This window comes from Ctenopharyngodon idella, chromosome 16, assembly GCF_019924925.1.
Source record: "Ctenopharyngodon idella isolate HZGC_01 chromosome 16, HZGC01, whole genome shotgun sequence".
Taxonomy (NCBI): domain Eukaryota; kingdom Metazoa; phylum Chordata; class Actinopteri; order Cypriniformes; family Xenocyprididae; genus Ctenopharyngodon; species Ctenopharyngodon idella.
This window is the reverse complement of record NC_067235.1, coordinates 6,790,047-6,815,807: the sequence shown is the minus strand read 5'-3', so window position 1 is coordinate 6,815,807 and position 25,761 is coordinate 6,790,047. Positions and strand designations below refer to the sequence as shown.

The following is a 25,761-nucleotide window of genomic DNA, read 5'->3' as shown; positions in this document are numbered from 1 at the left end:
GAGCTGATCCTCTGGGCGGCGCCAAACCGAATGTGACAGTCACGCGGGTTTGGCGACTTGAATGCGGATCCGCCTAGGAGACTCCTGCTGTGTGAGTAAGAACGCGATCAAGTGTCAAGTTTGATTGTTATACACATGTGAAAAACGTGGTTTTAACCTACAAGCTAGGTCTTTCTTTAATTTATTGGTTTATGAGAGTTAAATCCCGCCTTCACCGGTGTTGTGTGTAATGTGAGTTGTTGTTTGAGAGGGGTGATTGACAAGGCGGCAATGTGATACGCGCAGCAATTTGAGAGACGCTCTGCACGCAGTAATAGAGTGATTAATGATTTACTAGTTTAAAATCTCGAAATTGCAATAGATTGCGTGTGAACCACACGAGGCTTTTTCATTTGTGTTTAACGTTTCTTTGAGTTCGCTGCGAGCGTTTATACGACATCCCGGTGTCGTTAATTTGCCAGTCAATCGAGACAGCAAGAGACAGCGAGTGTAAGCATTGTTGTTTCCTGCATTATGACGGATACCGTGAGGACCAGATAGTGCCCCAAATACCCGCTATATTTGAGGTTCTTCTGGCTGCGTGGGAGGTGCGTTTCGTCGGCTGGCGAGGGTGAGTGCGACCGAGGAGCTGCGGGAGGCCTAATACACGATTCCAGGATCGCTGTTTCATTGTATATGGAATTGAGGTAACGTTACCATTGTTTGATTAATTTGTGCACAGGAGAGTGAAGGGGCCAATTTTCAGTTTCCCTGGCCACCACGAACTCGAGCAACGATCCAGGCCTGCAACAGGGTGGGTGGTGAATGACTGTGTTGCCCTGCCCTTTTGTCTGTGGGCCCACAGTGTTTAATATTGGTTCATATTGTGTTATTTGGTGCACTTTAAAAACTGAACATTCAAAGTGATATTTTGATACCCAAAATGAGTAATTCTGTACATGGTGAGTTAAATTGATTCTGAGTGTTTTTGATACAGAGACCCATTTTGTCATTTTGTCACCTGAGATACTGCCTTTTTGAGGGTTAAATTGTGGCAGATTCAAAGTCAGTGTGATTGTGTGGATGCCTCACATTCTGGAATTCATTTATTTGAACTATTTCAATTCTCTAGTTCTATTCTAACTAAATTCTTTTTATTTTGTTACTTAAGATTTTTATTATTTCAAAAGGAGTTTGTTCATGACTATTTAAATATATTTGAGTATAGTTCTTATTTCTCAATAACTTTCTGAGAGAGAAATAGTAAATTTGGGAACGTCAGAGGGGCCTAACTTCAACATCTGTAGGCATATAGTTAATGAATCTGGTGCACTGGTGCTAATTACAAGAAAGACAGGTAGGGGGCGCTACACAGTGCTATGCATCAATATATTGAGATGTACACAGATCAGTTATAACATTATGACCATCTTCCTAATATTGTGTTGGTCCCGCTTTTGCTGCCAAAACAACCCTGACCCATCGAGGCATGGACTCCACTAGACACCTGAAAGTGTGCTGTGGTATCTGGCACCAAGATATTAGCAGCAGATCCTTTAAGTCCTGTAAGTTGCGAGTTGGGGCCTCCATGGATCGGACTGGTTTGTTCAGCACATCCTAAAAATGCTCAATTGGATTGAGATCTGGGGAATTTGGAGGCCAAGCCAACACCTCAAACTCGTTGTTGTGCTCCTCAAACCATTCCTTATCTATTTTTGCTTTGTGGCAGAGCGCATTATCCTGCTGAAAGAGGCCACAGCCACCAGGGAATACCGTTTCCATGAAAGGGTGTACATGGTCTGCAACAATGCTTAGGTAGGTGGTATGCATCAAAGTAACATCCACATGGATGGCAGGACCCAGGGTTTCCCAGCAGAACATTGCCCAAAGCGCACTGCATCCACCGGCTTGCCTTCATCCCATAGTGCATCCTGGTGCCATGTGTTCCCCAGGTAATTAATGCACACGGACCCGGCTATCTACGTGATCTGAAAGAAAATGTGATTCATCAGACCAGGTCACCATCTTCCATTACTCCGTGGTCCAGTTCTGATGCTCATGTGCCCACTGTTGGCACTTTCGGCGGTGGAAGGGGTCAGCATGGGAATGTGTCCCCACATGCATTGCAGATTCCTCCAGTGCAACACACTCCGGCCGTTGCGGTGTCTCAACTCTGTCCGGGCAGTAATACCACAGATGAGACGGAGTGGATATGGGAAGGTAAGCCATAGTTAACAAAGAATTTGTCACACAGTATCTTGGCCACAGTCAAAGCTTTTTGGTCCTTGGCTGTGAACGCCTGGGTATAATGTTTGAAGTAGTCTGTTACAATGAGAACATTGCTAAGACCCTGTTTGTAAGGCTCAATTTACAAGAAGTCGAAGCATACTAGATCGACTGGCCCACTTCTGGTCAGGTGGTTCAATGGTGCAACTTTCTTGGGTAATGTTTTTCTTGTTACACCGGCCACATTTTTTAACATACCGCTCTACGTATGTGGACATTCTGCGCCAATAAATGTGATTTCTCAGGAGTTCAGTTGTTCTCTCTTCTCCCAAATGACTGGAGTCATCGTCAAGGAGTGCAGTACTTGAGACCAGTACTTTTCAGGTAGTACTAGTTGTATCTTTTCTTTCCCACAGGAACTTTTGGTGACTCTGTACAGCATTGTACCTTGATCTTCAACTTGTGTCCTTGTAAGTATTTTTCCAGACTCCACTTCTCGCTTCACTACACCAACTACGGGGTCCTCCTTGCACTTTCCTCAACTCTGCATTGGTCAGCTGTTCCATATGACCCAGACAAGAGAATGCATCTGGTATACGCTGAGGTGAAACACCTTACTGATCCACAAGTCTGGATGATGACTCGCTTTCAGGAACACCAGCCAGCTGACAAATGGCTTTTACCCCTGACTTGGGAATTTCCTTCCATTCAGAGCAGGCGGTTGATTCACAAGTGTAGCGCGACAATACATCCGTGTTGATGTCGTGACTTCCTGACTTGTATCGTAAGCTGAAGTTGTCTTCTGCTAACCAACGATGACCTGTCGCACTCAGCTTGGCACTTGATAAGACATAGGTAAGTGTATTGTTGTCGGTCTTCATAACAAATTGGGCACCATCGAGATAGGAGGTTGTGGACAAGTTCCATTACTATTTAAGCGCCAAGAATGCTTTCTTACACCCAAGCAACGTCACCCCATTCACCAGCTTGGTGAATGCTTGGTGAAACATCAATCGTTCATGATGTTTCATTAACAAAATTCGGTACGAGCACATTCAAATGACCTATCCAATCAACCTGCCATCAGCAATTACCACGTCTATCCTATCAGCATGAGAGGGAAGCCTGTGTGTGTGTGTGTGTGTGTGTATATATATATATATGTGTGTGTATATATATATCCCTTGTTGCCCAGGAGCCTTCTCGGCACCCTACTGATACCGCAGGACACTGCAACTGAACCTCCAGCAACACTGCACTGTCGTTGGCCTAGCCACGCCGCTTCTTGTACACCGAGGCTTGCATTTGCCTCCATCAAGACACTCACCACCATCCTCCTATACCTCAGCACAACCCACGATTCCTGCAATAAAGAAATGGACAATTTTAGGATTAAGACAAGTGCTAATCAGCACTGATGTCCATTTTTCAAAGAATGAACAAAGCTGAGCTATACAACCTGTATGTCTCACTTCAGTCAGATATTCCGTCTCTGTAAAATTGACTACCTTCCAAAGCCACTAACAAAGAGAGAAAGAATCGCAAAGCCCCGGACCCACGTTCCCAAAAATCACCTCCTTCCTCCCTCACAGGACCAGTTCTTCCACGAACATCAGGCCTTCAGCTAGTCTAGGCTGTGCTCCAGACTCAGCCGCTGCCAGGCCTCAATCTTCTCCTTTTACTGCCGAGCTACAGACCGCATCTTTCCCCAGCGCTGTGCCCCCAAATCCCCCCCCCCTTTTTGTCCCGCTCCAGGGTCAACCCAAGCGCGACGCTGCCTCCTTAAGTGACTTCAGCCCCGGTTTCTTTTCCTCCTAAGACTGTCCCCCAAGCAAAAATCTACTTTCACTTTGTTTTTTGCAATGCTGATACCCATCCCACCAAATGCTACAGCCCTGGAACCAACCTTGTTGCCAGCAACTTCCGAGCACAAATCCTCACAGGTGCAGACAATGATTTATCCTCCTTACTATGCTTCCTTCCATCTCATCAAATCGACTGTTCTGCCCATTAAAGTAGTCATTTAATTTTGGGTTTATTTCATTGGCTAAGATACATCATGTGACTTAGGTTTGAGATCACGGCAGCCATCTTAGTTTTCACTTCACAATAGCAGTGACACAGCAGCAGATGTCTCCCTGATAAAAGCTATGTTCTTGTCATTTCATGCCAAAGAGGCCATCATCTGTAAGTTTAATTGTTCGTTGATTTATTTATTTATTTTTTATTAAAGTATTTCATGCCATTTAAAATAATTTGTTGAACATTCAACAAAGATCATCTCTTTCATATATATTAACGCTGGATTTTGTTTTTCTCTTAAGTTACATTTATTCATACTTGATACTTAATATATGCTTCATTTTTAGTGAAACTAAAATAAACAATGTTGTGCAACTGAAGATTTCAAGTAAAACACTGAAAGAGAACTCCTTTGGTTTCGACTTTTTCTTCAGCCCTCATCCTGTTTAACTATCTGTCGAGGTGCAACCTACTTGCAGCAGAGACAGAATAGTGAAAAGACGCAGACTCTTCAATTCAGTGGAAAGACGGAATCTCTTCAGTTAAGCTACAGAGTCTGCTCTCACAAAAAGTCTCATCTCATTCTTCCGCATTGTTCCAGTCATCATCCAAGAGGAATGATTTGTGCATCACACATCATGGAGAGTGAGAGAAAATTGGAGACTGAGAATATATTGGAAACGAGATCTGTTGTTACACGTTTAACAACATCTAAAAGGTCTAGTAGGACATCGGCTAGCATGGCTGTGGCAAAAGCACGAGCTAGAGCTGAGGCTGAGAGTACATGTGCATATCACATCAAAGAAACTGAAATGAAAATTGAGAGTTTGTATGAAGGCAGTCTTACAGCATTAGAACATGAAAAGGTGGCTGCTGCTATGGCTGAAGCAAGAGTATTGGAGGAGGCTGTAGAGAGCATGGCAGGAGGCAGTTGCCATTCAGATACCCAAATCGCTCCTCCTATAGACCCTGTGCAACGCACCAGTGATTATGTGGAGCAACACTCAAGTCACTCTATTGTAGTTTCTCCTGAGGAAAGAAGTTTAGCTACCCTACATGCTGAATTCATAAACCACTATGAATGTGAAAACGGGCAGTTATCAGAAAGCTCTCCAAGGTGTGCTCCACCTGACTGTTAATATGGTCAGTGATTCAGTCTCGAAGCCTAACGCTGTCACGATTGAAAGACCTCAGTCTGCCACATATAGCCCAACTAATTACTGGCCCCTTGCACAGACGTACAATGCCAGCACTCCTGTCCAGTCACCTTTTCAAAGAGAAGTTGAAATGAGTGATCTAGCAAGGTTTCTTGCCCTTCGCAAGCTTACTAATTCCGGGCTCACAAAATTCGATGACCACCCAGAAGACTACTGGGCTTGGAAGTCTTCTTTCTTAAATGCTACCAGAGGCCTCAAACTCACTTCCAGCAAACAGTTGGATCTATTGATTAAGTGGCTAGGCGGTAAATCATCAGAGTATGTGAGACGCATCAGTACAGTGTACATAAGGTATCCTGACGTTGGGCTTAAAAGGTTCAAGGTTCTGAGTACAAAAGGAAGTACAACGTTACCTTTCCTCCATTTTCCAGACTTTGTCAGGAAGCATGTGCTCGAAATTATCCAAGCTTTAGTATTGGTGCATCCGGTGTAAACCAGATTAAAGACCCCTCTTCAGATCATGGCGGGGAGAAGGTTAGAAGCCCTTCTGCTAATGTCACTTCACAATGCACAGAAATTTGTGGAGACAATCCAATACCCACATCATGCTCTAAGATATGTCTGATAAGAGTATATCCTGAAGGCTCTCCAGAGGCTGTGGTGAATATGTACGCAGTAAAGTAACAGATTTCTAGCAAGATCTGAGTTTTTTGACACATTCAAAGTAAAAGGAATAGAGCCTCCATACACTCTCTGAACTTGTACTGGGGTGATGTAAACTTCAGGAAGGACAGCCACTGGATTTCAAGCCATATCTATGGATGGAAAGGTACGTGTCTCACTCCCAACACTCATTGAGTGTAATTACATGCCTGATGACCACTCTGAGATTCCATCACCCACCATTGCACACTGGTTGCCCCACCTGAAGTCTATCACTCATGAAATACCTGAGATCGATCCATGTGTTCAAATATTGCTACTCTTAGGGAGAGACATCATTCAAGTCCACAAAGTAAGGAAACGGCTCAATGGTCCAAACAAGGCACCATATGCCCAAAAACTCGATTTCGGCTGTGTGATTGTTGGAAATGTCTGCTTGGGGTCAGCACACAAGCCTAGCACAGTTGATATGTTTCGCACAAACATACTTCATAATGGATGCCCAAGCCTTTGTGAGCCATGTCCTAATCAAATATAGGTGAAAGAGAAGCTTAGCAGCAAAGATCATGCCATCTCTTTACAAGGCTGTCATTTCTACCCAACCACTTGTCCTGAGTATTTGTTGGGTAACTATCTTCAAACGGACACAAGATGATGAAAAGGTAGCCCCTTCCATTGAAGATCGAGCATTCATCAAACTCATGACAAGGAAATGTTCATTGATGGCTCTAACAGCTGGGTGGCATCTCTTGCTTTTCGAATTCCACGCCAACGGCTGCCCAACAATAGGGACTAGAGTATGAAATGTCTCCTGTCTCTCTATCAGACACTGAGGAGGAAGCCTCAAATGCAGGAACATTTCGTCACATTCATGCAAAGAATTTTTGATGCAGGTCATACAGAACCAGCTCCACCTGTGAAGGAAAATGAGGAAGTGTGGGACCTGCCTATATTCGGTGTCTATCATCCTCGCAAGCCGGGACATATCAGAGTCGTTTTTTGACTCCAGTGCCCAGTACAAAGGTCTTTCGCTGAGTCAAGTGCTTCTCTCAGGATCTGATCTGAATAACTCCTTGCTGGGTGTTTTGCTGTGTTTTAGAAAAGAGGCGGTAACATTTACTGCTGATATTGAGCAGATGTTCCATAGCTTTGTGGTGAGAGCGGATCATCGCAACTTTCTCCACTTCTTATGGTTTGGGGGCAATGACCCCTCCAAAGATGTCACAGAATTTAGAATGAAGGTCCATGTTTTTGGAAATAGTCCCTCTCCCGCAGTAGCAATCTATGGACTTCATCGTGCAGCTCAACATGGAGAACTTGAGTTTGGGAAGGATGCAAGAGCCTTCGTAGAGCGTGACTTTTATGTGGATGATGGCCTGAAATCAGTGCCCACGGTTGAGGAAGCAGTTGATCTGTTGAAGAGAACTCAGGAGATGTTGGTAAGTTCCAACCTGAGGCTTCATAAAATAGCATCTAACAGTCCTGCTCTAATGAATGCTTTTCCTGTAGAGGATCATGTGAAGGACCTTAAGGACCTGGATTTAGAAAAGGATACTCCACCTATTCAGAGGAGCCTTGGTCTGAGCTGGAATCTTAAAACCGACACTTTCACTTTGTGTTGATGCGGAACAGAAGCCTTTCACACGTAGAGGTGTCTTAGCAACTGTCAACAGTATTTTTGACCCTCTTGGGCTGGCAGCACCTGTTACAATCCAGTGAAGGTTCCTTCTTTGTGATTTGACAGTTGACACAAAAGATTGGGATGTGCTCCTCTACCTACAGACAGGGAAGCTGAATGGGAGGCTTGGAAACAGGCTCTTTGCAGGATTTGGCTCAGTTTGAAATGCCCAGAGTGTACTCAAAGGTTACTGTCTTTGGCACAAAGGACAGAAATTTGTTTTCTCAGATGCTTCCACAAAGGCAATTGCTGCAGTTGCCTACCTTAGGGTGATGGATGACAATGGGTCTTGTGATGTAGGGTTTCTCGTTGGCAAGGCTAAGCTGGCTCCGCTGTCTGCTCACACCATACCTTGTTTGGAGCTCATCCTGGCAGTAGAAGTGGCAGAACTCGTTCAAAATGAATTGGATATCACCCCAACTGCTGTAGAATTCTATTCTGACAGTAAAAAAGTCTCTTACGAGCTATTTCCAACTTAATCCACATCATACATTCATTCAGATCCAAAATTGAGGTAGCGAGTGCCTGTAAAAAACGGCATCTTTGTGACAAAACACTCACAGAGAGACTTTCACAGGCAGAAGTTGTGATAGTACAATGTGTCCAATGGGAGAGCTACCCTGTTGAGTTTGCTTGTCTTTCTGTAGGGAAGGATATCCCAAAAACGAGTGGGCTGAAAATTTTGAACCCCTTCATTGACCAGGATGGGCCTCTGAGGGTAGGTGGTAGACTCAAACATGCTCCTAGTGAACAAAGGGAAAAGCATCCCATTATCATTCCTGGGAAAAGGCACATAGCCCTTCTGATCACGAGACATTTTCATGAACGGGTCAGACACGAAGGCCCTTACTGGACCCCCTGCAGTTTGCTTACTGAGCAAACAGGTCTGTGGATGATGCAGTAAACATGGGTCTGCACTTCATCCTACAGCATCTGGATAAATCAGGGACTTATGTAAGGATCCTGTTTGTGGACTTCAGCTCGGCTTTTAACACCACCATCCCAAACCTCCTCCTGCCCAAACTAACTCAGCTCTCAGTGCCCACCTCTGTCTGTCAGTGGATCACCAGCTTCCTGACAGACAGGCAGCAGCTAGTGAGGCTGGAAAAATTCTCATCCAACACTAGCACCATCAGCACTGGCGCCCCTCAGGGTTGTGTCCTCTCCCCACTGCTCTTCTCCCTCTACACCAACGACTGCACCTCTAAAGACCACTCTGTCAAGCTCCTGAAGTTTGTGGACGACACCACAGTCATCAGCCTCATCCGGGACGGAGACGAGTCTGCTTACAGACAGGCGGTTAGAGAGCTGGCTGTCTGGTGCAGTCACAATAACCTGGAGCTGAACACGCTCAAAACAGTGGAGATGATCGTGGACTTCAGAAGAAACCCCCCTGCTCTCCCCCCACTCACCATCATGAACAGCACTGTAAAATCAGTGGAGTCATTCAGGTTCCTCGGCAACACCATATCTCAGGACCTGAAGTGGGACATTCACATAGTCTCAATTGTGGAAAAGGCCCAACAGAGGCTGTACTTTCTCCGCCAACTAAAGAAGTTCAACCTGCCACAGGAACTGCTGAAACAGTTCTACTCTGCCATCATTGAATCCGTCTTATGCACTTCAATTACCGTCTGGCTCAGCTCAGCTACCAATTCCGACCTCAGAAGTCCGCTCTAGCTGAGCCCCACACAGTAGACAACCTAATTAAAAAAAGAAATCGAATCAGGCTTTAAGAATGGCCCGTTTAACACTCCACCTTTAGAGTGTTTCCGCATCAGCCCCATTAGAGTGGCTACCAGGAAATTTTCAGGTAGAAAACGGTTGATAATCAATCTCTCAGCCCTGCACAATTCTTCGTTCCCAAGCATAAACAGCTTCATCTCTCGAAGAAGAATTTTTTTTCTGCATTACCACAACATCGATCAAGCTGTGACCTGAGATTCATGGCATTTATTCGGCGTATGCTGGCACGAAAAATTTTACCTCGCCATCCGCCTAATGTTCGGCTGTAAAAGCAGCCCCAAGATTTTCGACATGTTATCAGAGGCTATTTGCTGGATTCTCTCTAATAATCATGTAATTCTTTGTTATTCACCTGCTTGATGATTTCTTAATCATCTCGCCTCCCGATGCCATTCCAGCCGCAGATCTTTCCAAGTCCCAAAACGTTTTCACCAAGCTCGGGATCCCAATCGCTTAAGATAAAACTAAGGGTCCAGCCACGTCTGTCAAATTCCTGGGCATCAACTTAGACACAGTCAATTACCAAGCCTCACTACCCAAGGAGAAAATCGACAGGATAATTCTAGTTGCGTCCGTCCTCATAGACCATCCAGATTGTTCCAAACACGAGCTGCTGTCTTTGCTCGGCCATTTAAACATAGATGCGCATAATCCCGCAAGGCCGGCCTTTCATCTCGCATCTCCTCTCCCTTGCGTCATCAGCTCACACAGTAAAGGATCAAATCTCCTAACTAGTTTGTGCTGCAATGAGCTCAGTCTGTGGATAATCTTCCTTAAACAATGGAACGGGGGATCTGAACGGGGGTTTCGGGGGATTTGACCAAGGCCGTTGGTTCGCATCCACATACCCACCCCCCCACCCCCCAGCTGTTGGACTCATCGTAGTCACTAACATCCTCAGTGCTGTTTGAGCTGTACCTTCTTGTAGTAGCAGCCTTTCTGTGGGGGAAAGAATGGTCCACCAACAGCATTATAGTGCATTGTGACAATGAAGCAACCGTGCATTGCATTAATAAAGGCCGTTCACATTCTGCTGCACTAATACGTCTCCTGAGACGCTTAATTTGGATATCAGCATGGGACCAATTCATCATGATTGCAAAACACGTCGCCGGGTCAAAAAAAAAATCAAATGGCTGACTCCCTTTCTCGTTTCGCTTTTCAGAAATTCAGGCTGCTGGCACCAGAGGCTGACCCATTCCCAACCCTAGTACCTCACTTTTCAGAGCTGATACTCCCATAAACCATCCACTGAAACTCTTCCTCGATGTCTCTCTCAATACCATTCTCCAAGCCATTTCCCCTAGAACCCTACAATCCTACCTAACCGTGTGGAAGAGGTTTGTCTTTCCACTCCACCTACAACCTGCCTTTTTTTTTTTTTTTTTGCCCACCTTCATTCATTTTTCATCTCAATGGCACCAAGAACCTCCAAGTCAGCTCCATCAAGGGTTATCTAAGTGGAATCCAATTTTTCCAAGTTATTTTCAGTTCACCCTCCTCAGAAATAGCCAATTCAGACATCCAAGCTCATTAAAGGAATCCAAAGAACTCAACCCACCCGCCCAGATGCTAGACAACCAGTAACTTTAGAAATACTAAATGTATCTCCACCCTCTGCCGAGTTTACCAATCCATCAACACCACCCACACACTTGATGCAGTGCTCATTTTGGCTTTTTTTGGTTTCCTCAGATGCTCAGAACTCACCATCACAATCTCCCATCTCCAATCCAACCATACCAATCCCTCCTAGCCTTCCTCCATTTCAGAAGCTCAGAGGCTAAACTTCCATCCTACCCACTTTTCACAGACTATTCCAATCGCCCCGTCACCTGTTTCTGGTTCCAAAAACACCAAGTCTATATTGATTCAATCCGGGATCTCAGCGGAGCACTTTTCCAGCCATTCATTCCGTATAGGTGCAGCAACCATAGCTGCCCAAAAAGACCTTTACCAGCAGCAGATCCAAGCACTCGGATGCTAATCATCGGAGGCTTTCAGGAGTTAAGTCAAATAACTCCTACATCAAAGTAGCTCAAATAAATTTTTAGCACCAGCTGTTCCCATACACCCTAATCTACAGGCTCATCTTATCCACTTTAACACCATTATTCCAATAAATATTGCAAATATCTCCATTCTAAACTGCCACAGCAGTATCCACCCTCGCAGCTCCCGCAAGAACCAGCTTCTTTATCTAACCGCCATAATACTACCTCCCACAGAAGCTCCGCCTCTTCATTCAAATGCAGACACTGCCACAGCAGTACCATCTCAACGACTCCCGCAGAGGCTCAGTTCTTTAAAATTTCTCAACTGCTGCAGCAGTGATGTCCCCCATGCTCCCGCAGGAGCAGTTTCTCTAGAAACTATCTCCATGGCCGCAGCAGTGATTATTCCTTTAAATTCCTGCGGGAGCTCAGTTCTCCGGTAAAACTTTCTCCAGTAACACAGCAGTGACGTTCCTTCTGCTCCCGCAAGAGCTCAGTTTTTTTTTTTTTTTTTTTTTTGGAAATTTCTCCACTGCCGCAGCATTTATGTCCCCATGCTCCCTGCAGGAGCTCAGTTTCTCCGGTAAAACTTTCTCCAGTAACAGCAGTGGCCCAGCTCCAAGTCCAATTCATCCACTGGATAGTTGGGAAATATAAGCTGAAAGCAAGTTCGGCTCTACTTCCACTGCCACCACAGTGCCATCTCTTCCGCTCTCGCAGGAGCCCTGTTTCTCCATATAACCCCAACTTCACTGGTGTATCTATCTGTATACAGTGACCCTAGATAAAGTCTCTACACAAATAGCAATCTCATACAGCAACAACCTAATGCTAAGGCCTTTGGGAAAAGGTTTGGTTAGCTTATATTTACGTTTCACTTGGTTGATTGATCAGTCCTTTGACAGGAAACGTCTTCCACTGGTATCCTTCTGTTTGCAGTGGGAGTGACTGGATGGCTTTCCAACAGTTGCAGAGCTGCACTGAGTGCTGGGGATCTTTGTGTAATCCAGAGAAATGTAGGTCAGACGGTGGTCGATACACAGGATCTTCTGTAGGTTAGAGGTACTTGAGTTATCTAGGTCAGGAGCCAAAGTCCTCTGCAGAAGCAGTTGGGCTGCATGAAGGTCCGTGCAGTGAAAGGTTTACTCGCAAGAGTATAACCTTGGTTGTGCTGTTCTTCCCTCGTCAGGTCAGAAATTCAGAACAAGGATTTTTCACTTGGGAAAGCTTTAATTCCTTCCCGTTGGGGAGGGGATTGCTAATTCCTGCCTTTCTTGCTTTGGTGATGTGATTGGGTCGTAGCATTCCAGGTGTCCGTCCATTACGTCCCACCTTTCCATCCTGTGAAACTTGTTGCATTGTCCCAAAATACACAGCCGGAAAAAAAAGTGCCTTTAGAACCTTGGAAGTGCTTTATTTTTTTTTTTCCAAATTTTTCTCAAAGTCCATGTCACAGTGTTCTGAACTCATAGTTCAAACTTGATGTAAATTGGTTGATGAATCACCCAGATGTCCACTTCTGTGTCAGTGGGTGAGATTACATTGGTATGGCTTCCACTGTATGTGCATAGTTCCCTGGGTGAATAAGGAGATGTACTGTACATGTTCCTTATATTTTTTTTTATTTTTTTTTCTGTCCATTATTGTGGTTTCAAGTCAATAAGTATAGATATTGTCTCTTTTGTGGAGCATTTCTTTGTTCTAGCTGTGCTGTAGCCAGAACCGGTTTGGGACAGTTAAACACTGTCTTCTCTTTATTTTCCTCCCCCATTGCTAATACCCACTGCAGAAATCCAGTACGGAAAACCATCTACTACCAGCCAAACAGTCCAGGGCGTTATAAATCCTGGGAGTGGTGTACTGATCTGGGATGGTACGAGCATTCAGAGTTCGGTAATCGATGCACATCCTGATTTTCCCGCTTTTCTTTAGTGCTATTACAATGGGCGATGCGTACGGACTCCTTGACTTTCTTTAATGATTCCGGCCGCTAACAGGTCTTTGATATGGCATCATATATCCTCGATGTCCGCAGGTGCGATGCGTCTGGAGCGCTCACTGAATGGTTTGGAGTCTTTCAGTCTGATGCGATGCTCAATTCCTCGAGCTAATCCCACATCCCATTCACCGGTAGAAAAGGCATGACCTCTGGTTTACAACTTCTGACGTAGTCTCTGTTCCCAGGCCTTAGGAATGGATGACTTACCGAAATTAAAACGAGCTTGGATCGATTACTTGGGGCTCTGTTCCCCAGAAGTTATGGTAAGTGTGTCAGTGGGATACACTTTGGCAATCATCGTTTCAACAGAAATGGAGATATCCTTGCATGTTTCATTATGGACCAGGATCACTGCTGAAGAGCAGTGGGGGTTATGGATGTTCCAGCTGGAAGACTGTCCTCCTCAGGGGAGTCTACCACACATCTCTTTTCTCAAAGGCTTGTCAGTCTCCATTTTACAGATGGCACACACTTCTCTTGATGGAACTACACAATCACCAGGTCCTATCCACCAAACATTTCACTCTGGCTTGTCGAGGAGGGTCTCTGTCTCTTGTTTCTGAGGCAGATGTAGTGCAGGGTGTTTATCCTGGATAACATGTGTAGCACTGGATCGTTTAGTACCATGGCTGAGAGCCTTAAGGTGTTTGAAGAAACTGGCATTTGGTCTCTGGCAACTGCTATTCCTGCTCCTCCTACCGGACCGTCTTTCTTCCCTCCTGCCGCTGCCATCTCTTCTCATCTGCGAGCTCAAATCCTTGCAGGTAACAATATCAATTTAGTAAAAATTCTGCTTTGCTCTGATGTTCATGACAATCGAACAGTAGAATGCGGGGACATTTCTGTACTGTTAAAAGACAATGACCACAGACTGCAAAACCATGGCTGAATTCTGAACAGGTAAACTACATGATCTCATTAAATTAGATGCCGGGTGCCGCTCTAAACTACGCTTCTGGTCCATTCTTTGTGATAAGTGGAACAGCATTTCCTTTTTCTATAATGATTACATCGAAACTTCTGTTGATCTCAAATTCTATACAGAAGCCATGCCTTCTGTCAGATACAGCGTTTTTTTTTTTTTTTTTTTTTTTTTTTAAATAACAAATGGTTTGCAAATGTTTGGCTCTCCGAATTGCTCAATTTACCTCAAAATATTTCATCAACAGCTTTGCTAGAATTATATCCAGTAATCGTAGCCTGCTTGCTATGGGGTAATCAATGGTCAAAGAAAAATATTATGGTCTACTGTGATAATGAGGCCACTGTGTATATCAATAAAGGGCGCTCTTCAATCCCCTTTATTAATAGGTTTCTGAGGTTTCTAGCATCACTCGCAATTTCACACTCCACGCCACCCACATACTGGGTCTCGACAACAAAATTGCTGATTGTTTGTCTCGATTCAAATTTCAGGAGTTCAAAAACCTGTGCCTGGACACTTCAATGTCCAGGCACAGGTTTCAGTGGACACTTCAATGTCTGCATTGCCCGCCTTTCAACCAGACTGTTCTTGACTAAATGGCACTCTGAAAAACTATCTGAATTCAGCCTCCAGATTGATGCGAGCTGGTCTAGCCAAATCCACCTTAAAAATGTATGATTCTGCCTGGCTACAATTCCTTTCATTTTGCAGTTTTTTTCAGTCCCTGTTTTGCCCGTTAACATTAAAATGGTGTGTGCACTCATAACCCATTGTCACATTTCTCAAAAACTGCAATCATCTATTAAAAGACAAGTTTCAGGAATTCAGTTTAATCTATGATGTCTAGACCCATCAGTCTGCAGTCTATTGGGAAATCCCTCAGTGTGCTGCCTTTTAGACGGCATCAAAAAGGAATCTCCAAAAGGCAAAAATAAACGTCTTCCTCTCACACTTTCTCTAGTTAAAAAAAATGGTGCAAGAATTAAGACAAGGGTATTTTAATCATTTTGTGGACGCACTGTTGAAGGCTGTTTTTCTTTCTGCTTTTTACGGCTTTCCCCGGGTGGGGGAATTCACTACTCAAAATTTGACCCTGCATATAATCTTACTGTCTCTGACATTTCATTTGATAAGAGAGTCTTACTCCATATTTCTAAAGCAGTCAAAAAGTGATCGAGAACATAAAGGTGTTTCTGTGGTCATAGCTCGCACTAACACTCTTTTCTGTCCTTTTTCCTGAAACTTCGCCCTCATGCCCGACTCCATGAACCTCAATTCATCACTGACGAAGGGAAAGCCATGTCAAGATCCTGGTTTGCAGCAAGACTTCGCATGATGTGCCGGCTCTGTGGTCTCTCCTCCGGTATCATATACATCTCACTCTTTCCGCATTGGAGCAGCAACTGTAACAGGGTTAAAAATGTTACTGTAAAATGTTATGACTTTCACCAAAATTACTGTGTTTTTGTTCATTTATTAATTGTTTGGAGAACCCTTGTGGCGACATTAAGTAATTAGTGGGTCATTTGTCTTACTTGTAAAACCACGCCCCCACTGAGAGGTGGTAGGTAAAATGTGCTCTGGTGAAATGAGATTTCTTTGCAGCTTAGTACTTGTTAATTTCACAAATAATATTAAGATTGAAGTTTAGTGATATTGTGAAACAAGATGTTAAGTGACTGTGATTGTATTTGATGAACTTTGTAGAGTTTAGATGTAATTTGCTCACCATGTGCGTTGCATGGCTGACACCATCTTTTTGAATCAAACGCAAGTGAATCTTTCATTTCTTTTGCTCTTTTAGATGCATATGAGTGTAAATGCCCACTGTCGCCAAAGGATATGTTTCTCCTTGTGTTACAGGTATGTTTATTTGAATCTTGAATGTTAAAACTGTTCTATTGAGACAGATGCGCGCTGGGTCACGTTCAGTTGTTTAAAGCAACAAAGTTAAGGATATTTTAAATGCGCAGAGAAATATGGACTCTACAAAAATGTGACTGCATCAGTTTTCCATGTATTATTCAATTCAGTATCACTTAAGACCACTCACATGTGTGATGTCGCATTTTCGTGTGTATTCCTAATTAAATGCATTTGAGATTACTCCCATGTATTATTACAGTTCACTAAGGTACAATTTCATGCTGTTGCAAGCTCATCCGAATTTAGGTTTGCAGCATACTTGTTGCAATAAGGCTCATCTGGGCTCAGTAACATGCTTGTTACTTGTCGCCGATTTGTGTTTTGGCAGCATGCTTGCTGCCAAGGTGCACAATATTCATTTGGTAACACGCTTGTTATGCGCTCAGCAACATGCTTGTTGCAAGAATCATACCACTTCTGGCTGGCTCACTTAGGATGCTGTCCATATTAGGGTTGCAAAATTCCGGGAATTTTCAAAGCTGGAAACTTTCCATAGGATTGACGGAAATATATGGGAATTAATGGGAATAAACAGGGAAATTGCAGGTTATCCTATAACTTAAATGTAGTTGGAAAAAAAAACATCTTGCAGCATAATTTTGATTAAAACAACCAGATTTAATGCAATTTCAGTTGAATTTTTACCCTGCACACTCCTCAATCACATTCACGCAGCACACTGCTTACTGCAGGGCTATTGAGGCCACACCCCCTGCATGCACTGTGCATTCCCCCAGTCTATAACATTTACACATTTAATCAAAAATACAGAAAAGTAATATTGTGGAATATAACCACAATTTAAAATGGTTTTCTATTTTAATATACATTAAAATATAACTTATTTCTGTGATGCAAAGCTGAATTTTCAGCATCATTACTCCAGTCTTCAGTGTCACATGATCCTTCAGAAATCATTCTAATATGCTAATTTGATACTCAGTTATCATCGTTGGAAACAGTTTAAAGAACAGCATTTATTTAAAATAGAAATCTTTTGTATACCAAGGTCATGTACTTGTACTCGTAAAAATACCCCCGATACCAAAGACCGATACCTCACGTGACGTAACTGACAGAATTTTGCACTGAGACACCGACGGCAGCAGCAGAAACAATGTCTGCCTCAGAGGTGTGGAAATACTTCAAAATTAATGACAACCCACACATGGCGAACTGCATACTTTCAGTCACAATTCGTTATCGATTAGTGAAGGTGGGATAGGCGGAATCGCACTGAATGACTCAGACCAGAAGCATTCTCTCTCTCGCACGCGTTCTCTCTCTTTCTTGCGCGCAATCAGTTCTCCTTGCGCCTGAATGGTCAAATGCACACATAGTTGTCAAAATGTCCGTTGTGTGGAGTATCTCACGTAAATAGTCGCTTATGGCTTAAGTAGACGTAAACATTTGGGTGAAAACAGGATATGTGTCAGTATCCATGGATTCGGTCTTAAAGGGAACGTAACCTATATTTCATTATATTTCATTCATTGTCATTAATGTTAATAAAACAACAAAATATGTTAAATGTATACATGGTAAATAAACCTACTCTATCTGAAAAACAAGTTTAATCTCTATAGTATTTCTTGTATTGTTTGTGAATTTCTTTTTAGATAATTATATATATTGGTAATTATGCCCTTTGAAGGTTATTGGACACTGAAATTTTTTGTTCTTTAAATTTGTGACAAGCACATAAAAATTATTACTTTTTTCATTAGAGTAATAATAAAGAAGCTGTCCTACATTCATTAGTCTCACTGTGTTGTGCTTGGAAAACTGCAACATCACCAAAAAAAAAAAAAGAGAGAGAAATTGATAAATGTATAGGTATAGGCATCGGTATCGGCAAGTACTAGAAAAAAAAAAGTATTGGTACTCGGTCCTTTAAAAAATGGTATCGGTGCATCCCTAGTACACAAACGATCAAAATTTTGGGGTCAGTAATTTTTATTTATTTATTTTATTTTTTTGAAAGAAATTAATACTTTTATTCAGCAAGGATGTGTGAAATTGATAAAAGGTTATATTAAAGTGATATTAGAAGAGATTTCTATTTTGAATAAATGCTGTTCTTTTTAACCTTTTTATTCCTCATTGAATCCTGAAAAAAATTATTACAGGTTCCAAAAAAATATTAAGCAGCACAACTGTTTCCAACAAATCAGCATATTAGAATGATTTCTGAAGGATCATGTGACACTGAAATAACACAATTGCTGCAATAAAAAAATATATTTTACGTATTTACTAAATTAGAATTAAATGAATGCGAAAAATAACTGGTATTTTATGTTATGACCAAACAAAATGTTTATATTTGTTTGTATATGATAAATTTTATATAAATATAAATGTATATAAATTTCCCTAAATTTCCAATTAATTCCCATAAATTCGTCTTAAGTTTCCAAATTGGAATATTTCCAAAATTCCCAAGGTTAAGTTCCCGTGGAAAGTTTCTGGAAATTTACCGGAAACTTTCTGCCCCTTTGCAACCCTAGTCCATATTAATCGTGCTCGCTTAAGGCTGCTCATTTACCTTTATCATTTAATATGGTTGGGGGATGGTTTGTTTTGGGGGAAATGTATCGCTGCGCTCCCTGCTCTGTCCAGGCGTGGCTGCTTGAATGAGCAGGAAGTTTTGCCCGGAACAGTTCCATACCGCCAACTTTAAATTGCTATCGCTGTTGCTATTGCTTATTGCTATTGCTTATTGCTATCATTTAAATTGTTTTATTGCTAACATTCTTTATCATTAATAAGTCTTTGACGATAGTGGTCTGACAGAAACAAAGTATAAAAGTATATTATCACAAAAATATGCATAGGAGTTTTTAGTATTTCTTAAAAGGGTGCTTTGAATGCTTTAAAAATTAGTTCAATCTTAGTAGACTTTTACATAGTAATTCTAAGTTTAAATTTATTTTATTAATAATATACAGTGGGTACGGAAAGTATTCAGACCCCCTTAAATTTTTCACTCTTTGTTATATTGCAGCCATTTGCTAAAATCATTTAAGTTCATTTTTTTTTTCCTCAATGTACAAACAGCACCCCATATTGACAGAAAAACACAGAATTGTTGACATTTTTGCAGATTTATTAAAAAAGAAAAACTGAAATATCACATGGTCCTAAGTATTCAGACCCTTTGCTGTGACACTCATATATTTAACTCAGGTGCTGTCCATTTCTTCTGATCATCCTTGAGATGGTTCTACACCTTCATTTGAGTCCAGCTGTGTTTGATTATACTGATTGGACTTGATTAGGAAAGCCACACACCTGTCTATATAAGACCTTACAGCTCACAGTGCATGTCAGAGCAAATGAGAATCATGAGGTCAAAAGGAACTGCCTGAAGAGCTCAGAGACAGAATTGTGGCAAGGCACAGATCTGGCCATGGTTACAAAAAAATTTCTGCTGCACTTAAGGTTCCTAAGAGCACAGTGGCCTCCATAATCCTTAAATGGAAGACGTTTGGGACGACCAGAACCCTTCCTAGAGCTGGCCGTCCGTCCAAACTGAGCTATCGGGGGAGAAGAGCCTTGGTGAGAGAGGTAAAGAAGAACCCAAAGATCACTGTGGCTGAGCTCCAGAGGTGCATTAGGGAGATGGGAGAAAGTTGTAGAAAGTCAACCATCACTGCAGCCCTCCACCAGTCGGGGCTTTATGGCAGAGTGGCCCAACGGAAGCCTCTCCTCAGTGCAAGACACATGAAAAAACACCTGAAGGACTCCAAGATGGTGAAAAATAAGATTCTTTGGTCTGATGAGACCAAGATAGAACTTTTTGGCCTTAATTCTAAGCGGTATGTGTAGAGAAAACCAGGCACTGCTCATCACCTGTCCAATACAGTCCCAACAGTGAAGCATGGTGGTGGCAGCATCATGCTGTGGGGGTGTTTTTCAGCTGCAGGGACAGGACGACTGGTTGTAATCAAGGGAAAGATGAATGCGGCCAAGTACAGGGATATCCTGGACGAAAACCTTCTCCAGAGTGCTCAGGACCTCAGACTGGGCCAAAGGTTTACCTTCCAACAAGACAATGACCCTAAGCACACAGCTAAAATAACGAAGGAGTGGCTTCACAACAACTCCGTGACTGTTCTTGAATGGCCCAGCCAGAGCCCTGACTTAAACCCAATTGAGCATCTCTGGAGAGACCTAAAAATGGCTGTCCACCAACGTTTACCATCCAACCTGACAGAACTGGAAAGGATCTGCAAGGAGGAATGGCAGAGGATCCCCAAATCCAGGTGTGAAAAACTTGTTGCATCTTTCCCAAAAAGACTCATGGCTGTATTAGATCAAAAGGGTGCTTCTACTAAATACTGAGCAAAGGGTCTGAATACTTAGGACCATGTGATATTTCAGTTTTTCTTTTTTACTAAATCTGCAAAAATGTCAACAATTCTGTGTTTTTCTGTCAATATGGGGTGCTGTGTGTACATTAATGAGGGAAAAAAATGAACTTAAATGATTTTAGCAAATGGCTGCAATATAACAAAGAGAGAGAAAATTTAAGGGGGTCTGAATACTTTCTGTACCCACTGTATTACTAATGTACTAGTTACATTTTCCCAACTGTGGTACTTAATTACACTTAATATAAATGCATGATTTTAAGTGTAGTCAGATAAAGTAAACCAAATATACAGAAGTGTTTTATAAGTTAAAAGTGTGCTACGAACACTTTACATAAAATTTTAGTGGATTTTTATATATGCTGTCACAAAGTTCTGTTTCAATGGATTTTCATGAACAATAAAATATGCAGGTTAAATGTGTACTAAAATTCACAATTTAACAGTAAGTATACTTTTAGAATAAAGTACTTAGTGTTATGTTTTATATATTTTAATGTGGGGAAAAAAGTTCCTCTAATGATAGTGTACTTGATTGTACTTTTCACGGTTCGCAGGTTCACTCTGTCTCTGTGAGTGTGTGTTGCTGCTGATGAGCTGATCAGCGCTTCTATTTAATGACTGTGTATTTTGCTCTGTGTTGTCAGATCATTTGTGTGTTCGTGCAGTGTTAGTCCTGGCCGTTTTTGAGTCTCTCTGGCCTCGTTCCTGTTCTGGATGTTTCCCTTTGAGGCAGTTTTGGATTACCTTGTTGGATTCTTGTCGGAGGATTGGTTTGCCCATTGCAGTCTCTGCGCTACCAAGAAATACTTCGCCATCTGCACCACGACGTCTGACCCTTGCTATCTTTCCTGCTGCTATTTTTCTTAATAAACTGATATTTGCTGCATTTGCTATTGAATCCTGTTTATTTCACGTGACAGTACTATTTAAAGGATTAGTTCACTTTCAAATGAAAATAACCCCCTTTACTCACCCTCAAGCTATCCTAGGTGTAGGCCTGTATGACTTTATTCTTTCGGATGAACACAATCTGAGAAATATTAATAAATATCCTGACGCATCCAAGCTTTATAATGGCAGTGAGCGGGATCAACAAGTATGAACTGAGGAAAGTGTCTCTTCTTATGAAGTAATTACTTGTTAATTTTTTTTTTTTTTTTAAATACAAATGCATCGCTACTATAAATCGCTATTATAAATATAACAAACATAAAATGCATTCTATGAGATGTCCACCAAAGTGTGAGTCATTAAACAACGAGTATTCTGATACGACACCACCTAGATGGGCTATGTTATGTAGTAGTTTTATCATCAGGCATGCATAACGCTATACAGTATTCAAAAGAACAATATACAAACAGTAATACACAAAATGTACTGGGAAAATGCATGTTTATTCATTTAAGCAAATTTGTCAGTGAATTAGTGAAAAGGATGCCATTTCAATGGGCTGCATGTCTGATTCTTGTATTGAGAACAATCAATGTCCCAAGTGTTTTTGAAGTGTATGGGTGAAGCAGAAGGGTGATAGTTCTCAGTGGGGAAGCCAGACATTACAGAGTCTGCATGGGTGAGGGTTGTGTAGATTAGTTTTAACAATTGTGTGTTTGTTTGATCGATCCAGTCGTTACAGTTGGATCGGACCACACGGGCCAGCCTTCGCTCCCCACGTGCATCACCACTGTTCCTTCCTTGGACCACTTTTGATAAATACTGACCACTGCAGACCAGGAAAACTCCACAAGAGCTGCAGTTTTGGAGATGCTCTGACCCAATCATCTAGCCATCACAATTTGGCCCTTGTCAAACTCGCTCAAATCCTTACGCTTGCCCATTTTTTCCTGCTTCTAACACATCAAATTTGAGGACAAAATGCTCACTTGTTGCATAATATATCCCACCCACTAACAGGTGCTGTGATGAAGAGATAATCAGTTATTCACTTCACCTGTCATTGGTTATAATGTTATGCCTGATCGGTGTATATGTTTCTGGCAATGTGTGAAATCCAGCATTGTATAGAATGCAAAGCATGAAATGGTTTATATTTCACACATTTCCTAGACATTCTATACAATGCCAAAGGGCCAGCCGGCTTGTCATTCTGTATAATACCTAGGTAATGTATAGTATGCAACATAATCACAAAAACCAGACATTTCATACTTTGTCTACAAGCTTCACGCATTCTATATATTTCCTAGGCATTCTATACAATACCTGCTTTTCACACATTGCCGGTAACGTGTATATATATATATATATGTATGTATATATATATATATAGTATAAAGCACTATTATAAAGTGGTAATGTTTATTCACTTCTAATATATGTATTTATTTTGTTATCGCACATGGATCTGCTTTTTCCATTTTATAACAGGATGTTTTCTGTGCTATAATTTCTAAAATAAATTAGATATGTGATATCTTATTAAATAATTAGCATCAAAGAAACAATATCATTCTTGTTCTCAGTGAATAAAGATTACTTATTAAATTAAAAGATTGAAAAAAAAAAAGATTGCACAACCACCAAATAAGTGGCGATGTGCACTAAGTAGGTTATGTAAGGAAACAGAATGGCGCACTTTTTTAGTGTCTGTTTCCATGGTGAATAATGGATTCGTTACTCTGTTGAGAATGTCTTGTGTGTTAATCGGGAACATACTCTGGGTTGGCTGAACTTACTCCCGGACGTGTTTTTGGAACCAGCATACCTCGAGTAAGCAAGGTTTGGGTTAATCAACTGTGAGTTCAGGGTATATGTGATGGTAAGAATACCCCCCAGACAGCTACAAGATCAAAGGTGGATATCTCTTGATTTACACTCATGCACTGTGTTGCCAATAAACATGAAAATTTAGGTTTGTTGCTTTTATATGAAAATAAATATGATTAACAAGACACCCAATGTAGGCTACTTGTTATTTAATTACATTTGAAAGTCGTGTTTTTCACCTGTTTTTACTTGAATACAGACATGTTTTGTTTGTTTGTTTGTTTTAGAAATATGACAACAGTCACATAACCCATAGAGAGATCGAGTTTAGGAATATTCACACATCATAAAATTATATCAGTTTTAAAATCAAACTTTTTAAAAGCAAACAATACATCATGGTTATTTAAACCAGTGAGCATTAAGCTGTCATCAGCAAGCTGTTTCCCATCATGCTTTTGACCCTATTTACACCTGATATTAAGGTGGTCAATTGGATCACAGGTAGACGAGACGGACACACCTATTTACACGTGGTGTTTTAATCCAACTTTTTGTCCACTTTCAACCACTTCTGTCTTGATTTCTTTGAGGAGAGGGTCTACGGGCGGATAAATGTGTGGGTTTTTTCAGATCTTTCAATCTAATGGACAAAATAAGCTTGAGCAATGTGCATATGAACGCAACCGGAGAAACGCAAAAACACACAGACAGCATCAGCTTTCATTTTTGCTCTGACAGCCGCAAGACCACACCAAATGCTGTGAGTGCATGTTAGAAATCAGGAATGGTGAGAGAACATTGTGCTTGGTATGTTTTTCATCTTCAAACCAAACTTGGGTCTTCAGTTAACAAAGTTTAAATCCCATCTGGCTAGCACGCTTCCCATAATGTTTACGCATTAATTCGGTAAGCGGAGAGTATGCAGTCTTTTGTGGCTGTTCCAACACATTCGACCACAGGAGTGTCTACACTACAGCCCTGTTTCCACCTGGTATTAAGATGTATTTTGGTCAATCGGATCACAAGTGGACGACACACCTGGGCCTATGAAACTGGAAAACAGGGCCTACAAAAGCAATCTGGTCGAATGCGTTTTTCGACTACCTCTGAAAGTGGTCAAAAGCGGACAAGCACAAAACATTTTAGACCCCATTTACACCTGTATTTAGCGTCACCCACTTATGATCTGATTGACCAAAATGCATCTTAATACCAAGTGTAAACAGGGCCTATGATATGCTTGGTCGGGGGAGAGCAACTGTGCCCAAATGAGCAATCAGACACGGCCACTTCGCTGCCTTGAGAGTTCTCTGTTCTGCTTTGTTTGGAACTATTTTTGTTGGCCAAAGAGGAAAAAAAAAAAAAGTCAAATTTGATAATGTTACGTCTAAAACTTTATATGTGTTTATTAAACTGTTGTATAAATAATGAATTTCACATTTTGCAATCATGCTGATATTCAAGTTGTTGTTAAGCTTAATGGAGGGCTATTGCCTAAGTTGGGCTGGCTGTATTGAGATGTTTTAATTTCACATCTGTGACAAACAGTGTCGAAGTTTAGGGCAAACATGATTGTTACCTGGCTGTACTGTAAGTGAAGGCAGGTCTGTGAGACATGGACGCTGTTTGCCTGTTCTGCAGATTGCTGTGGTGGCTGTGACAAGGGAAGTCGGAGAGTGGGAGCCTAGGGGCTTGTGAGTCATGCGGTCTTGTAGAATTATTAAGAATAAGTTGTCGGGCATATGCTGAGATTGAGAATTTATATATATCAGTAGGGTGAATTCAGGGTGATTGGGACACTTTTTACCATTGAGACGAATTGGAAAAAATGCTCTCTCGAGATTTCAATGATTTAAGCAAACAAAACAAAGGAAGCAGGTATCGGTATCCATTTCAGTATCAGCAGTGGTGAGTGATCCTCACAATATGTTGCAACTGTCCCAGCATGAAAAGCTGCATGATGCATCTTCACAATCTCTGTTCTGAGGAACAAAGGATTGTGAGATGTAAATTCGTAATTATGAGTTTATACACTGCAATTGTGAGATAAAAAGTCACAATTGTTTTTTTGTTTTTTAAACAAGCTTCCATAGTATTAAATGTGTTACAGTGAATGATGTCTCGCTGTTTTCCGGTGTGTGAGGAGTGAGTCAGTGGGCTAGAAATAGATGTTGATTTCAGTGAGTCATGCTGAAGATCTGCTGTCTCCCAGATGGGGAGATAACTCACTCACACTGTTCACCTGGAAGCAGCATAAATGCAGCAGCATCTACTAGATTTCTTGTCAGCTGTATGTGTGGGTAAGGTATTGATATGTTGAGATATGATTATCAACAA

The 25,761-nt window shown here is 41.7% G+C and overlaps 1 long non-coding RNA gene across 1 annotated transcript; it reads left to right on the top strand.

The window, feature by feature from the left end:
• The first annotated feature begins 818 nt into the window (after positions 1-818).
• LOC127497978 (uncharacterized) lies at positions 819-21,564 on the top strand. The gene is made up of 4 exons (XR_007925732.1): positions 819-4,392; positions 15,681-15,752; positions 16,194-16,252; positions 21,339-21,564. It is a non-coding gene; the product is annotated as an uncharacterized LOC127497978 (long non-coding RNA).
• Positions 21,565-25,761: the final 4,197 nt, after the last annotated feature.